Genomic DNA, 15074 nt, shown 5'->3' on the forward strand with positions numbered 1-15074 from the left:
GAAATACGACTTGCGTGACGTTGCGAAAGACCGATAATCATCGCGTTTAGAGATCGATAACGGCGCGGCCGGTAATGATCGCCATTAGAGACGACGACGATGACGACGACAACGACGAGTGTCGACTCTCTCAATTCTCAAGCTGGTTCGGATCGATAGCTCGGAACCGGTTCCAAGTTCCCGGTGGCTAATTGATCTTGCAAAGCGCAAGCGACGTTGGACAAATATTAGCATCGGAGGTAATTATCGACGGACTTACGCACACACGCATTGCGGAGCACGCAGCAAAGATCGAATCTAGTTCAAAGCCGGCTCGTATAAGAAGCTGAAAAGCTTGGCAATAATACGTGGACCCGTAGCTCCGAGCTTGATACATGTGTGTTTGTCTCAACCAACATTATATAAATAAAATAATTTCAGTAATAAATCATTCTGTTTCTTTTGACGTTTTTCTTCAAGCGTTAAATAATTGACCTTTGAGTAATTTTAGTGTTAATGTAAAACCTTCAGAGAGACACTAGAAACAATTCTGATTTAATTGGAATTCCTTGTGTTATAATTATGTCTTTCAATGACGCTGCGTAATTTAATACTACAAGTCCGAATATAGGTAACGGAAAATAATTAGATAACAGGCAAACTATGTTAATAATCAGAATTCGAAAATTCCTTGTAACATATCTTTGACGCTAATTTCACTTACGTTCTACACTGTGCCAAAATCATGGAGCCAACGTTCTGATATTTTTGACACGGCAATGTAGCATCTTTTAGAATGTAGATTCAATAGAATGACTTCATCCCAACGCGGAATTCATTATTGAATACCTTCGAGACTTAGAACGCACCGCGCCTAGACACAGTCGGCCGTCCATGCCGAATCTCTAGGGAGCTCCGCGATTATTCCGGGCGCAAATTTATTTTTATCAGTCTGGTGGCAGCTTGTTGCCGGCGCTCGGGGCGCCGGCGTTGCCGGATTAGAAGTTTTTCGCGTCAATATTTGCAAGCAAAACTCTTTGTATCCGAGACAAGTCGTTGGACTGATCAATACGTTTGCGATAGAGAATTGTCGCCGGTAATAGAAGCCGGACTCCATAATTTCGTATAGTCTAGACATCAATGTCACGGGATCACTTAACCGTCATTAAGAGATATCTAGCCTGGTCAATTTTCTGTCGTTTTGTATATCAGCAAGATAACTGTCACTAACATTTATGGTGATCGATAATTCGAACGAGTATAGATTTTAATGTTATCGTATATCGTATCGTCCCCACAAAAATAGCAATACAGTGTTCTACGTTACTGCTCTATCTCTTTACAATTTCAGTTAACTCTTAATTCTCGCTAACGTTTATACAGATTACAGGGAGTGGATCTCCGTGCTAAATCGTTCCAATAAAAACGTCAATGATCGGTACGTTTCCCCGTATCGAAAAATTGAATCCGCCGGAAGTATACCAATTTCGATCCCCGCGCGCCGAAGAACGTCGTCGTCCCGACGGAAACTACCGTCTTCTCGACATATTCGCGATAATATCCATAAGAAGAATTTACGTTGCGTACGGGAAGCGCTACGGGACAAAAAGAAGACAAGAAAAAAAAGGAGAAGGAGCAGGGAGCTCCGCGCGCACGCTCCGAAATAGCGTTCATCGCGCTATCCGCGCCGGGCCGACCGATCGTAAAATTGGGACAACAGAGAACCCATGGAAAACCTGGCAGCCGTAGTAGCAATAGCCTCACGTGTGTACCAGATTTCCCTCAAGAGTATATACGAAGCTGCAACCGTCCAAGATGCCGGAGCCGAAAACAAATGAGATGTACGGATCTGCGCGATCGGCGAAATCGTGCGCGAAATAAATAAATATTTCGCCGCAGCGCGCGACTCGTCGCGCGATTTCGGTTGCGGGCGTTGCCGGTGTGTGATGTAGGTCGAGCGTTACGAAATCGGTACTCGCGGCCAACATTGTTGCGTCCTTTTTCTCTGACGGGGGAAGCGGAGTCGTTAGGCTCTCGCGGTTGTAAGAAAGAGACAGGGAGAATGACTACAAAGACGACAACGACAGCAACGACGACGACGACGACGACGACGTTGCTATTAATCTCGCGCGGCTAATTTTGGAATGCTGCCTTATTACGCTTTAAGTGTGTCGCGAAGTTGGTGATTTCTGGCGTATCTCGAGTATAATTAAGTTTAATGCGAGCGCGGCCCTCCCGTCAGCGACGACGGGGCGGCGGCGGTTAAATCGGATTAAGATCCCAACGGAGATCCGTGCACGATTGAATTAATATAATAATATACGCACGACGCGGGATATGCGCGACGACGATTCGATTTTTTTCCCCACCCTATCAGAACACGTCGCGATTAGATAAAGCAAGGATCGACGACGGTGATCATAGGCTCGCGTGACGCTGCAAAAGTCGTAATCGCGCGTCCGCGACTGGGTGTAACGAATAAATACGTCGTAAAACGCGCGGAATCATACGGGCAAAAACGCCGGAGTAATTATACCTCGATCGCTTTACGAGAAGGCCAGGAATAACGAAACAGGTTTCCAGTTTCTTGATTACTTGATGCAACACGAACGTCGGCCTCTCCTCTTTCTCGCGCGCGTTTACGTAATTTCCATTAACGCCGTTCATTAGCGCGACGGCGATCCAAAATCGCAGAAGATATATTGCTCGAGTCCCGTATCGCGATCGATGCGAAACAATCGTTGCTCAACGCGTCGGGCCTACTCCTCGGGCACGGACTCCCTCTCGCCGGAAACTTCGCGCGATCGCGGAGTTATCCCGGGGATCGGCACCACTCGCGAATTGCAACATCGCTCGGAAGCCAACGTCGACGTCAAAACGCGTATCCACGTTCGAGAAACTAGTATTAATTACCCAAGAGGGTTACGCAACGAACTAAACAATACATTTCAACTTAATCGCTATTTATTCGCGCGCGCGCAAATTAAGAGTGCGAAGCACAAACTTAACTCTCGTGAAACTCTCGTGAAAACGCGATGATTATATAGATACGGATTACTGGAAAATTCCAGCTAATTAGTTTCTATAAAGTTCAGCGAGAATTATCATCGCGGTACTTATCCTGACATTATTTTATATATATATAATAAATAAATAAATAAATCAATTCATAATAATAAATTAATTAACAAATAATAAATAATAAATAAATTCATTAATAATACATCAAGTTATAGATGCACTTCTCATTACAATCAATCTTAACTGCTGCAATTAATACGATTACATAAGTTTTCTTAATTTTTTCCTTTATCTCAATTGCAAGCCAAAAAATACATACATTCCGTCGTAGGTACTCTGGAGCTACGTATGACTGAAAAATGGTGGTAAAAAGATTAGCCTTCGAGATATCCGTGTTGCCCGGGTTGTTACATCGCCTTTTCTGAGTCCTTCGAATCACGATTAGCAACATTGCAACTGCGAGTCGGAGAATCCTGCGCTTAACAGCTAACCACATTTCCCACCCGATTCTCGGTGCCGTAGACCGGAAGCGCCCGGGATCGCCCGGCGCGAAAAAGGGAGGAAATTCTTCTCTCGGGGAGAAATTTTCGGATCTCCGTCGCCGCCACGGAGCTCCCATCGCCGCGCGAATTTTCCTTTCCTTTCCGTTCTTCCATCTCACTAGCAACACCGCTCATAAATAGCCGTACCGGAGGCGGTCGTAAGGGTTTCCCTTATCTGCGTCAGCGTTTCTGCTCGCACAATTACCTACGGGTTTCCTTCGCGGTACGTACGCCACTTCTCTCGTATGCTCGCTTCTTTTTTTTTTCTCTCCTGCATGCTCTTTCGACAACTTTGCGGACGTACGCGTTAGCATATTGCGCGCGCGAGCGTGCTCAAGTCCGATTTACACGACTCACTCTCTTCGTGAAACGACCGCCGGACGTTCCGGTTCCCAGGGGACTACGTTCTCTCGCCTTTCTCAAACGTTACTCTTTCATAAATATTAAGCACAAAACTATACACTACTTTGTATATTTCTTCTTAACAAACGGAGGAGTAGATATTAGATATCCGAGATTTATTCCCTTTGAAAAATCTCCTTTCGGAGATTCCTAGACCTTTCGGTTTTTCTCACTACCTTAGCTCGAGAACATCCGGGTTCTTGATTTGGGGGGGGGGGGGGGGGGCGGTATTCGATCAAGACTCAACCGTGTGTAAATTCGGCTTTACCACTTGCACAGCCTTGCAACTGACACGTACGGCCGCTAAGCCTGTGTACGTGGTGGTGGATGAGCTTCGCACACTGACGTAATGCCCCGGCATTCGGCGAGTTTCGGTGGCTGTCGACTCGCCTCGCTCGACGGTATTCGCTCTTTCGACCTTCCCGTCCGAACAAGAGATGTAAAAGCAACGTGCGCCGCAACGTCTACGACGGCGATGGAACGTACGTAAACACTGAGCTCACCGTTCGTTCCTGAAGTGTTCTCCGCCGTTGAAAACCGTTTCCCTCCGCCATGGAGAACGACGCGCCCGATCCGGCCGTTACCAAGGATGCACGGATAGTACCAAGGACGCTGAACTATCGATCCTTCCACGAACCGGAGGAACTCGTCTAACGAAATCGTCGAATATGACGAAATCGTTTCTCCTCGCGAGTTACCCGAACTCTGTCTTTGAAAACGCGGGAGCAAAACTATCGATAAATTTTTCGCGTTACCGACAGCGAGATACGGGCCGCGTATTCGTGTATCAGAACAGAATCGATAGCAATGCGTATCGGAAAAGAAAAGTACGGAGAAATCCTGTCGTGAGAATTGCTTTCGATTTCTTCGTTCAGTCTAATATTATATTAGAGAATATAGAACTTTTTGTAATAAATGCGATAAAATATACATTATTAACTGATATTACGCAAGGATTCTTTTTTCTTTATTGCAAGACAGACGCTACTTCCGTCTAATGATTTCGATTACGCGATAACGGAGGAGGACACGAGTTACCTTGTAGTTTTTCTCAGAATATGTTAAACGCTACACGGGTTTTCTTGTCGCGATACAAATCGATCGCAGATTTATGAGGCATGCCGACGTGCCTCACACGCAAACGTAATCAAAATAATCTTTTTTTTTTCCTCGTAATTGTGCCTCCTTTGCTACGGAGCAAAAATCGCGCCAGTTATTTGCATATCGTCTTGAATGATAATTCCCTTGAATTACAAGATTTTTGTTTGAAATATCACTTACTGCTAATTTAATAAAAAAAAAAAAAAACGCTGTGATTATCCTACAATTCGATTGACATTGTAATTACGTTTGAAAATAAACGTTTAAAACTAAGAAAGTGCATTTAACGTGAAATAAAAGTTAAGATACGAAATAAAGGTCTCCCTTCATAAAAACTTCAGATTGTGTTATTTATGTGCGAACTTTTCTGCTAATTCGGCCGCGCACTTTCCCTTTGCCCCGAATATTCTCTGCCGGAAAATTTATTTTACTTTCATAATAGTTCTACTATATTTCGCCGTATACAGAAAAAAAAACACATTACGGCCGCAATCTAAATGGGCCATTGAGAACGGTTAGTTTCAGCACTCCAACATTCACGGATTTTTCCCCGGAGTATCCTTCTTTCAAAAGCACGTATAAACGGGACATAGAAACATTTCCGTCGCATTCTTTTCGCCTTTAATTCGCGGAAGGACATTTAATTGCGATAAAATACCACTCCTTGCGATTCTCGCAAAGCTTGAGAGAACACCGTTGACATCTTTGGAGACCATTTTCGAGCGCTCTCCGCTACAGAATTACTTATCTAATTACTTATCTAACGAGAGCCACTTGACCTTACTTTAATTTTTACAAATCTAAGCCCTATTTTTTCCCCATCCCGACATTGCATCGCCGAAGCCAGGGAATTTAATGCAATTTTTTGAAAGTACGGTCAATTATTCATTCTAATTGAGGCGCTTTACGCGAACACTCGCACGAACGACAAAACCCGAGTCCGAGGAAAAGGAACAACCTGGATTAATAATAATTAAACTACCTGACCCGTATAACGTCGTTCGCCCGCCGCGCCGTTGCGCGGACACGTTTCTTCCGAGACCCAAGAAATCGAGAACTTCTCCCGCGGCGGGAAAAGGTCGAAGCGAGGAACGATATCCGAGAAAATTATTAAGACCTTGCACATCGACGGATGAGAGACATTCTGCTTATTTTTCGGTTGTTGCAGCGCTCGGTAATTAAAACGAGCAGCGTTAAAGCGCCGGTTTGTTCGAGAGGATCGTGACGACGACGGCGACGAAGTTGGATGCAACAACGCGGAAAAGCATCGTGCTCGCGCGCGTGATGTCTGACGAGGAACGCGACGATTTCGTTGTCCGTAATATCGTCGCGATCCCCGCTGTCCCTAATTGGCTGCCGCTCCGGCTCCTCGGGGATGACTTTCGTTAATTGGTACGCGCGCGAATGGCAATTCGAGGTAAATCATCAAGACGGATAATATATCTCGACGGAGTTCGGCGCGCGCCGCGAGCGACGCGATCGCTCGATCGAGATCGACGCTGATATCAAACACCGAGTCCGTTCTTGTTGACACTGCTCGACTGAGCATAAATGACAGTGATACGGGAGACTCGGCAACTAGGTGACGCGCAACTAAAATACAAATTCTCATTGAAAATTGTAACGATAACGGTGATTGGATGACTATAGACTGGCGCGTTTTGAGCGATATTTATTGTCTTATTATTATGCGCGCTGTTTCATGAATAGTGACGCGGGGAATAGACAGTTGGAAACCAATTTGCGTAATGATATCATACGAGCTGGCCAATGAAATGGTATGAGTAACGTTTCGTGTCCCAAACGACTGAATTAATCATTAGGCGGAGTTAGATTACAGTTATTAGTTAATCGAGTCGTGTTCAATAAAAGACATTACGCTGTCGTTAATGAATGAACATTTCGCAATCAGTCAATCGTCTACGCTCCTGGCCTGCGATGCGCATTAAAAAAAGATAGAGAATCGATGACGTGATGAGAATAGCGATTATTATTGATTAGCCGCTGTCACGAACGCTCAGCGAGGTTTGGCTCGAGGGAAGAATCCTCGGCGTCGCGTCGCGACATTGTCCGTCACGCTGTCGTCGCCGATCGTCGGTAACTCGCGTTTACTCGCGCTTTTTTCTCCGCGCGCGCGCGCGAAAAAAAAATCGACTCCGTTATACGGCGGATACGGCCTTATTAGCGTTGCAATTATATCCCGCGTATCACTGTATTACACAATGGCAGTAACGAGCGCGCATGCAGTAATAAATTACGACGGCTCCCGTAATCATTACCGTGGAGTTTCGTGTAACAGCGGCGTCCTATCAGTTTACATTCGACTTTAATTGCAGCGTGCAGCGCACCGGCGGCGGCGGCGGTGGCGGCACAGCTTTTTGGAACAAATTCTTGCTCGCCCCCGCGCGCGCGGTCAGGGTATAGCTATAACGGGTACGGAATAATTAAAAGCACTTTTAATAAATTAATATAATATTACCACTCATTTTCCGGGCATTATCCCCGCGAAACATTTAATAATGCCCCGAAGTAGACGGGGGCAGCATCAGGGGGAGGAAGAGGGGGAGGGGGTATCTTTCTACCTCATTTTTTTTCGATCAACGGGTTCATTAATTCATCGCGCTGCGCTGCGCTTCTCGCAAAATTATTCCGCCCCTACAGCTCGCATATATCGTACAATGCCGACATGGGCACGCGTTATATGTATATCGGCCATATCGAACACTTTTTTCTCATCCGCGCCAGACATAATAATTATGCCGAAATTAAAAACATGTATCGGGCAATTATTCATCGTGCCGCATCGGCGGGACCGAATGATATAAAGTCCGTACGGATGATCGAGGATACCTGGGCTAATGAAGTGCGTATATGGAATTTGTAAATGTACGCGCGTTCTAATTGTTATTATCGTTGTGAAAAAAAAGAGCTGTGAACCTTCCCCCTCGACTGCAAATATCGTTGTTACGGATCTAATTGTTTAATATTTATAAATGAAATATTTAATATGCTTATGCATGTCTGCTCGTTAACTTGGAAAGATAAACGAGAAATGATAATAATTTCTGTCGCGCAACGGCGAGCAAAGTGCGTGCTGTTAAAACTTTATTTGCATGCAAATTGAAGTTTTAGATAAATAGCGCTTACAAGCGGCGATATGTGAAATTTAATTCTTCCAACTTTCTTCGCGCTCCGCGCCGCATATTTTCCCTGATATTTAACCCCTTACTATCGCTCGTATTATCTGCACCTGAATAACTAAATTCGATAACCGCGTTTCCGTGCGTCACGTAAACACACGTCAATCTTATCTCCTGATTTACGCGAATGCGCACGATTGATAAAAACTTTCCCGTACATTGAATTATTACAATGCGAGGGAAAAGGCTCAACTTCCATTTGTTAGACAGCTTTCTTTACGTCAAAAGAAAAAACGAGCTCGTACCATTAGCCCCCTAAATGTATATCTCTCTACAGCACTAAAATGTTTTGATAATGCAGGAAAAAAACCTGAGTAAAAATGAAGAAATAGAAAAAAATAGAAGAATAAGAGAAGAGAAATTAAAGGGAAAGAGAGATAAAAGGGAAGTGTTGCTGTTCGTTTTTCACGTGATATTAATGTATCACACGTATATATATACGCGACATACGTATTATGTAACGCGGAATAGTTCGCAAAACGGCGCGCCGCAAGAACGCGCTAAAATTTTCAACGATTTCGAGGAGAGAGAAAGACCGTATTTTCCCGTGGCGACACGAAGTTTTATAAATGTTGAAACACATTTAATGGCGAGCGAAAAAAAAAAGAAAGAACGGCGAGTATAATAGGAAGTCGGGGAATTCGCCGGTACACGAGGCGCGCATCACGAGAGCTGCTGCAACAGAGCTAACTCACCTACACTTCTTCAGACAGACACTTCGAGGTTATCGCGCAATGGCACGTCAGATGCAGCTGAAACGCCCGCGTACATTGTGCGCACACGCGCACAAACGCACGTATACGCGGCATACCGACGTATACATCAGACGCGTCCGTCCAACACAAACACGTGGAAAGACACCCGACGTACGTACGTTACGTCTCTGCGTGTCTACGGGATGTCTTAGCCCAATTAATTACCGCGAGGGATTTTACAAGATGATCCCGTAATCCTATCTCGTGTAATTTAAATGAATGCCCAACGTTTGGTGGATTTTTAGTATTTTTGTAAGAAAATACAGAATGTATAAATCAATAAACACAAACCCTATCTAAGTCCCTGTGTTTTTTATTATTCTTGCGGAATAGAATGCGCGCATTGTTATTTTTCACCGGCGTTATTATTTTTCTATTATTTTTCTCTTATTTCGCATTTTACCAAAAAGCAGTTGTATAAAAATATTGCGACGCATGCACGGTACAGCCATATTTATATATTAATTTACTCGTTTGTTTGTTTTTTCCATTGTGTTTTGAAGTGATTTTAGGAAATTAAGAAATAGGTATTATATAGAACTAAAATCGCACGGTCTGTCGCGACAGGCCATTTATCAATTTTTACGCAGTAGATAAAATTTTATACTTATGAGATTCGAGAGCTTTGCTTCGCTAGTTAAGTATCGAGACCAAATTACTGGCATCGAGGTAAAACCGTTCGCCGCTCGTAGTGCGTAAAAAATCCGTTGCGAAGTACCGGGCAGCGAAAGCGTGGCGCAGATCGGTCCCGAATTATCGGTAGTGGAATCAACGAACGAACGAACGAACGAATGAACGAACGAACGAACGAACGACCGAGCGAGCGAGCGAACCTCTAAAAACGCAATTTGGCGCGGCAAATTTTCGCAATGCGTCCAGCAGAGCAGTGCCATTGTCACGCGGATACGGATATACATCACGAGACGGGTATCGTATCATATCACCGAAAGAAAGACAGAGAAAAAAGGTGTGTGTGTGTGTGAGAGAGAGAGAGAGAGAGGAGGATGGAACACCGAATATAAAAGCTCGAAAATCGGGACGTTTCCTCCCCGTATTCTCATCCCTTTCCCACCCTCTCATTCCACCTGTTCTTGATGCTGATTTTTCCATTCGGATAGTAAAATACCTGGAGGCGGTGCGCGGCTGATTGCGGACGCGCGCGCGATTCAATTAACTCAACGAGGGAGAAGAGTGTCGTCGTCGTGTGCATTTACGCTATTGTAGACCGGCTCACGGCGTTGCAAAACAACGACAACCATCGGTCACGTATCTCTCAACCGTCGTCGGGTATGACCAGTGCAATTTACCGCATCGCCGACGGTAAAGTGCGTACAGTCAATAAGACGGGGTATTTACTGTTTGCGCCTGTAATGTTTTTACGGTTGCGGCCGGCCGATCTCCGCTCGTTCCCATCGCCGCACGTCGATCGTCATCCCGTAACTCTATTGCGAATCCGGGATGACAATGATGACGATAACAACGACGTAGGCGAAGATGGAGATAAAGACAAAGGCAAAGACGATGAGGAAATCGATCTAGCAATCGGCGTATCGAGCGTTTCGCAAACGCAAGGATCGTTCGCGTTCCGGTTAACTCTCGTAATAAGAGTGTCTTTTATGATTTTACGGATAGCGATCGTAAAAGCGAGGGTCGCTGAATTACGAGCGGAAACTCAAGGTTGAGTCGTGATTCTCGCTCCTTCGCTGTTGCGAAACGTGAATGGATACCGAAATCTTCGCCACTGTTCTTTGTTACAGCAACAGCAGACCCACAAATAATACATAACGTGTAATCATTCGTATTCGCAGTTAATAACTATTGAGATTTTACAGAAAAAGTACGTTTTAGAATGCAAATTTTGAGAGGAGTTGAAATAGTCTCGTCAGCTACGTACAAGGGGTACTAATGTTGTGTAAAAGCTTATTATCACATAAATCCTTTAATCCTTTAATACGTTCGCGGCACAGAACGTTTCATTCAATAGACAACATCGGACGCGGGTGATAATTGACGCGTACGAGCTAAGTAGGATTTCAAAGTACAACACACGCGGATGGATGCTTTGGATGGCGAGTTATGTGTCCGACTGCCCGTATTATCCGAATTAGCCGACATAGCGTACTGTGTCTCTTTGTAAGAGAGAAATGCCATTAAACTGTTATTTCCTTCTCCTCTTATTGGCCGCTGCCTTTCTCGTACAATAACGCGCGTAACAAGTAATCGGGACGTGCGATTCAGCTAATCGTTTCATTATGCATTCCGACAAATTATTCACGCACGTATATAAAACTTTCCTAAATTTGCCTGCGATTAAATCCTTAAATCAAACCTTCGACAATTTATTTTTCGACAATTATTAAACCATTCGAATTGGGAAGGAATATTATATATGTAGTAACTTTCTCAGAGCCGGTCCAGGAAAGCAACAGTACTTTCACTCATCGAGATTTGACTTCATCGTACTTAAGAGAATTCGAAATGATTAAACTTTAATTTATATCCCGATCTAGAGAAACGCTAATTTTGAATAATCGAAGCACAGATATATCGTAGAATTTATTATTCAATTATTCACGTTGGATTTAACGTAATATTATTCCTAATCGATGATTTCAGTTATGATATAATAAAGGTGACGATATCACGGACTTTCTAGCGAAATAAATGTCGACTAAAGTTCCGTCGCGATATATATTCATTTCAAGAGGATCTCAATCATTTCGAACGTAACGCGCCAACGCAACGCATGGCAGCGCGGTCGGTGTAACGAAATTAAGGTGAAATAAACTGCCGTCGTTTAATTTATCGCCGCCCGAATCGGCGCGAGAACCTCCCCGGCGGACCTAATAATAGTGACGCACCCTCAGCGGCCGTCCATAGGTACGGGCCTGATGGTTGGTACGAGCTTTCGCTGTAAATCTAGTGGGTGTTCCTGAGCTCCGGCCGGAATCCCAGAGTTTCGCACTGGCCTATGTAATTTTGATGTTAGTCTGGAATTACTATCGCGGTTACCGCGCGCGCGTCCGCCGTTACGGTGACGTTTTTACTGGCGTGATTCTTCTCGTTACATACCCCTTTGAATTTTGAAGACGCACTCTTCGCCGACGGTTTGCGCGAGGTACCGCAAATCGCGGTAATAAAGCGAAGGAATAATTCGAATGTTGATGGACGTAAAACTCTCGGTGTAGCACTCCAGTAATATAATTTACAAGTTGACGAAAAAGAGTTAAAAATTGTTTCTCAGAACGCAACGCGTCACGTTTAAATATTAACGCGAAAATTGTACGAAGTTTTAAACTTTTATGAGCAACTTGAGCACTCAAAATCTATAATCTTTCATAACATTCGCATTTTCATATCTTTATGTTATCGATTTATTCCGCATTAATTGCGAAAATGTGGAGAAGTATTAACGTTGAATCATTTTCCTTTGCAAACTCCGATTATACATCCTGCATACATTTCATACAAATCTGAACGTTTCACACTGTTTCCGCCGCATCTTGTGTACGATTACAAATTGCACTTGAAAGTGGTCAAACTATATCGAGGTCGGTGCAAGTTTGGCTCAAGTTAGCGCACCCCACGTCTTTCAATAATGCATATTTCAAGTTCGCGCAGATTTGCACCGAGTTCCCTGCAAACCGTCGCTACTCGAGACAATTGAAACTCGACGACCAAATTCATGGATGTTAATACCGGTATGACGGTCGGAACGCAACGTTCGACGATAATCGCGACGATTTCGCAGCCGTTCGCGGGACGGTAATCTTCGCGGGAGAATCTAAGAGACGGAAGCACCCGTTCGCGTTTCGAGAAAAGGAAGTACCGTCGTGTCGGCAGTGAGAGACACTTAAACTGCGGGTTTAATTTCCAAGATAAGATCTCCCTTTGTCGCCGGTGGCAAAGCTCTTCGTGTCACGTAAGTTCGCGGCGGCACCTGAAAGGTTCAAACATCCGCTTTGAGATGTCCGTGTGAGCGCGCACGCGCGCGAGCGCGCGAACGGTTCCGGACTGTGACAGATTTTGCGCTCATCTTGTTAGAACGAATCGGCGCTCGCGACTTCAGAACCGAAGGGGACGGGACCCCTACTTTGTGCCTCACAAAGAAGTGCTTCCACTTCGCTGGCGTGGTGGCGCGCGTTTTACGGGTTTCCCGGTTTTTTTGCATCCTTCATAGCTCGCGCTATTCCCCTTGGCACACACGCACACACACCAAGATTTTTCAATACATGGCGCACATACGCGCGTACATGCACGCATACACGTACATATATCTGAATATATAAAATACTATTCCATCATATTTCTCTCATCCATACGATACTCCGATCGATAGTTTCTTGGGTATTCTACGGTGAAAGAGTATAGATTATAGAGATGAATTAACGTGCACGCAACGCCCGGGACCTATTAAATGCGGTTTACCAAATATTACAACGTTACCGTATTACCGGCTGACGTAATCGTAGAATTAATTGTGTAATTAACCCGCGGAGAATTGGCCGAATCGCGCGTGTACATTGACAACTCGAGTGGATGAACGGATCACTTAGGCCGGTATCTGCATCCCGCATTTAGTGCTGAATGCATCTCTAATACTCCATCCAGAATAATGTCGCACGCGATCTTCGCGTGGCGAATAATATTTCACGGCGCTAAAGGTATATACGGGATGCGAATGCACAAAGAAATGGTGGACGATAACGTCGCCCTCGCGAAGACAGACTTTCGTTCGCGGTGTGCGATGCCAAATTGCATCTCGCCTTCTTTTTTTTTCCTCTGTCGCCATTAAGTTGCATAACTTTCACCCGCCGTCTAATTTTCACGGTGACGTTAAGCGCGCTTACGCTTTTAGCGACTTATCATTTTGCTCGTGGCGAACTTTTGCCTTTGGCTGTTCTTTTTTCTTTCTCCCCAATTCGCTAATAGAAAAAAGTTTTTCGACAGACTGCAGATAATCGCGATAATCCTTTTATTTCGTCTCTTGTATACACGCTACTTCTCTGTTGGTTCCTTCGTTACGCTGTCCTAATATGCCTTCAATTTCTAATTTCGGTTGGGGGTCCCCGTTCCCTTTAAATATACCGAATGCGTGTTCTACCATTCTACCATCGATCGTATGCAAATGCTGCCAAACTTACTTGGAAAGTTGGAAACAAAACTTTTGCAGCTTCGTGAGTGAATACAACGTCGAGAAAGTAGAGTTCGATCCTCCCAAGATTATCAACTTGAATATCAAGAGAACTTAAAAGTTGCAATACCTACATATATCTTTTATTATTTTATAAACCTATCAAGTTTTTCATTAAGATCGGGAAAAAAATTATCAGAGAGATTGAAAATAAAAAATAGCAGAATAAAATCGAGCGTGGCTAGAAGATCGAACCTTCGGCGGAATGTGTCCTCGACGAGGCGCGCGAACACGTTGATCGACGATGTACAAAAAGAAAATCGCGCCATTCAGTAAAACGTAAGCAATTAGCGAGACGTTTACTTTGTGGTATAGGAGTATTTGCAAGAGAAAGAGTTGCCTTGGGAACTCTTCAAAGGTGTCCTTAATTGCGTTTGTGCACGTGGCGCATCGAGATGCTTATTAACCGGCGTGCAATTTTTATCGAGGTAGGAAAGATTATGTGACATTTTCATACTCGGAAAAATAACGTAACAAATCTTGCCTCGTTATCGCGACCAGCCTTACAGTTATTCCGCTGGTACTGATGTCTCCCCTTTGAAATCGTCATTCTTTACGTCGATGTTTACGGGTCTCTTTTTCAATTCGAATCTTTGCATCGTTCTCGATACCAATAAAGAATATCAATGGCATATTCCTATAACGAAGCATAGTCCCAAATGCAGACGGGGCGAGACATTTGTTCCGCGCGTAATAACTTTTCTTTCCCCCCGAGCGACCGATGAGCGCGGGACGAAGTCTCGGGCGAACAGGTCTCAAACTTCCACCTATCTCCCGTTGTAACTTCGTAAATGGGGGAGGATTTGCCCGAGTCTACGGGCAAGCTCGATTACGGGCCGCGTGCGAGCAGCGCGAGACGCGAAACTTTGCGAAATTCGGC

The 15074-nt window shown here is 44.5% G+C and overlaps 2 protein-coding genes across 5 annotated transcripts in view; one reads left to right on the forward strand and one right to left on the reverse strand.

The window, feature by feature from the left end:
* The window catches only part of LOC112466214, a 120645-nt gene that overhangs the window by 36786 nt on the left and 68785 nt on the right, over positions 1–15074 (reverse strand). The window contains exon 1 of one of the 4 annotated variants that reach the window (XM_025034179.1): positions 4213–4278. The exons of the other annotated variants lie outside the window; for them this stretch is intronic. The gene's annotated coding sequence lies outside the window, so the exon portion shown is untranslated. Of the gene's footprint in view, positions 1–4212; positions 4279–15074 lie in introns of those variants that run through there. 4 annotated transcript variants of the gene reach the window in all.
* LOC112466215 overlaps positions 1–15074 on the forward strand; it is a 110770-nt gene that overhangs the window by 17055 nt on the left and 78641 nt on the right. The gene's annotated exons all lie outside the window — the stretch shown is intronic.

Source organism: Temnothorax curvispinosus, unplaced genomic scaffold (genome assembly GCF_003070985.1).
Source record: "Temnothorax curvispinosus isolate PA1 unplaced genomic scaffold, ASM307098v1 QBEX01016001.1, whole genome shotgun sequence".
Classification (NCBI taxonomy): Eukaryota; Metazoa; Arthropoda; class Insecta; order Hymenoptera; family Formicidae; genus Temnothorax; species Temnothorax curvispinosus.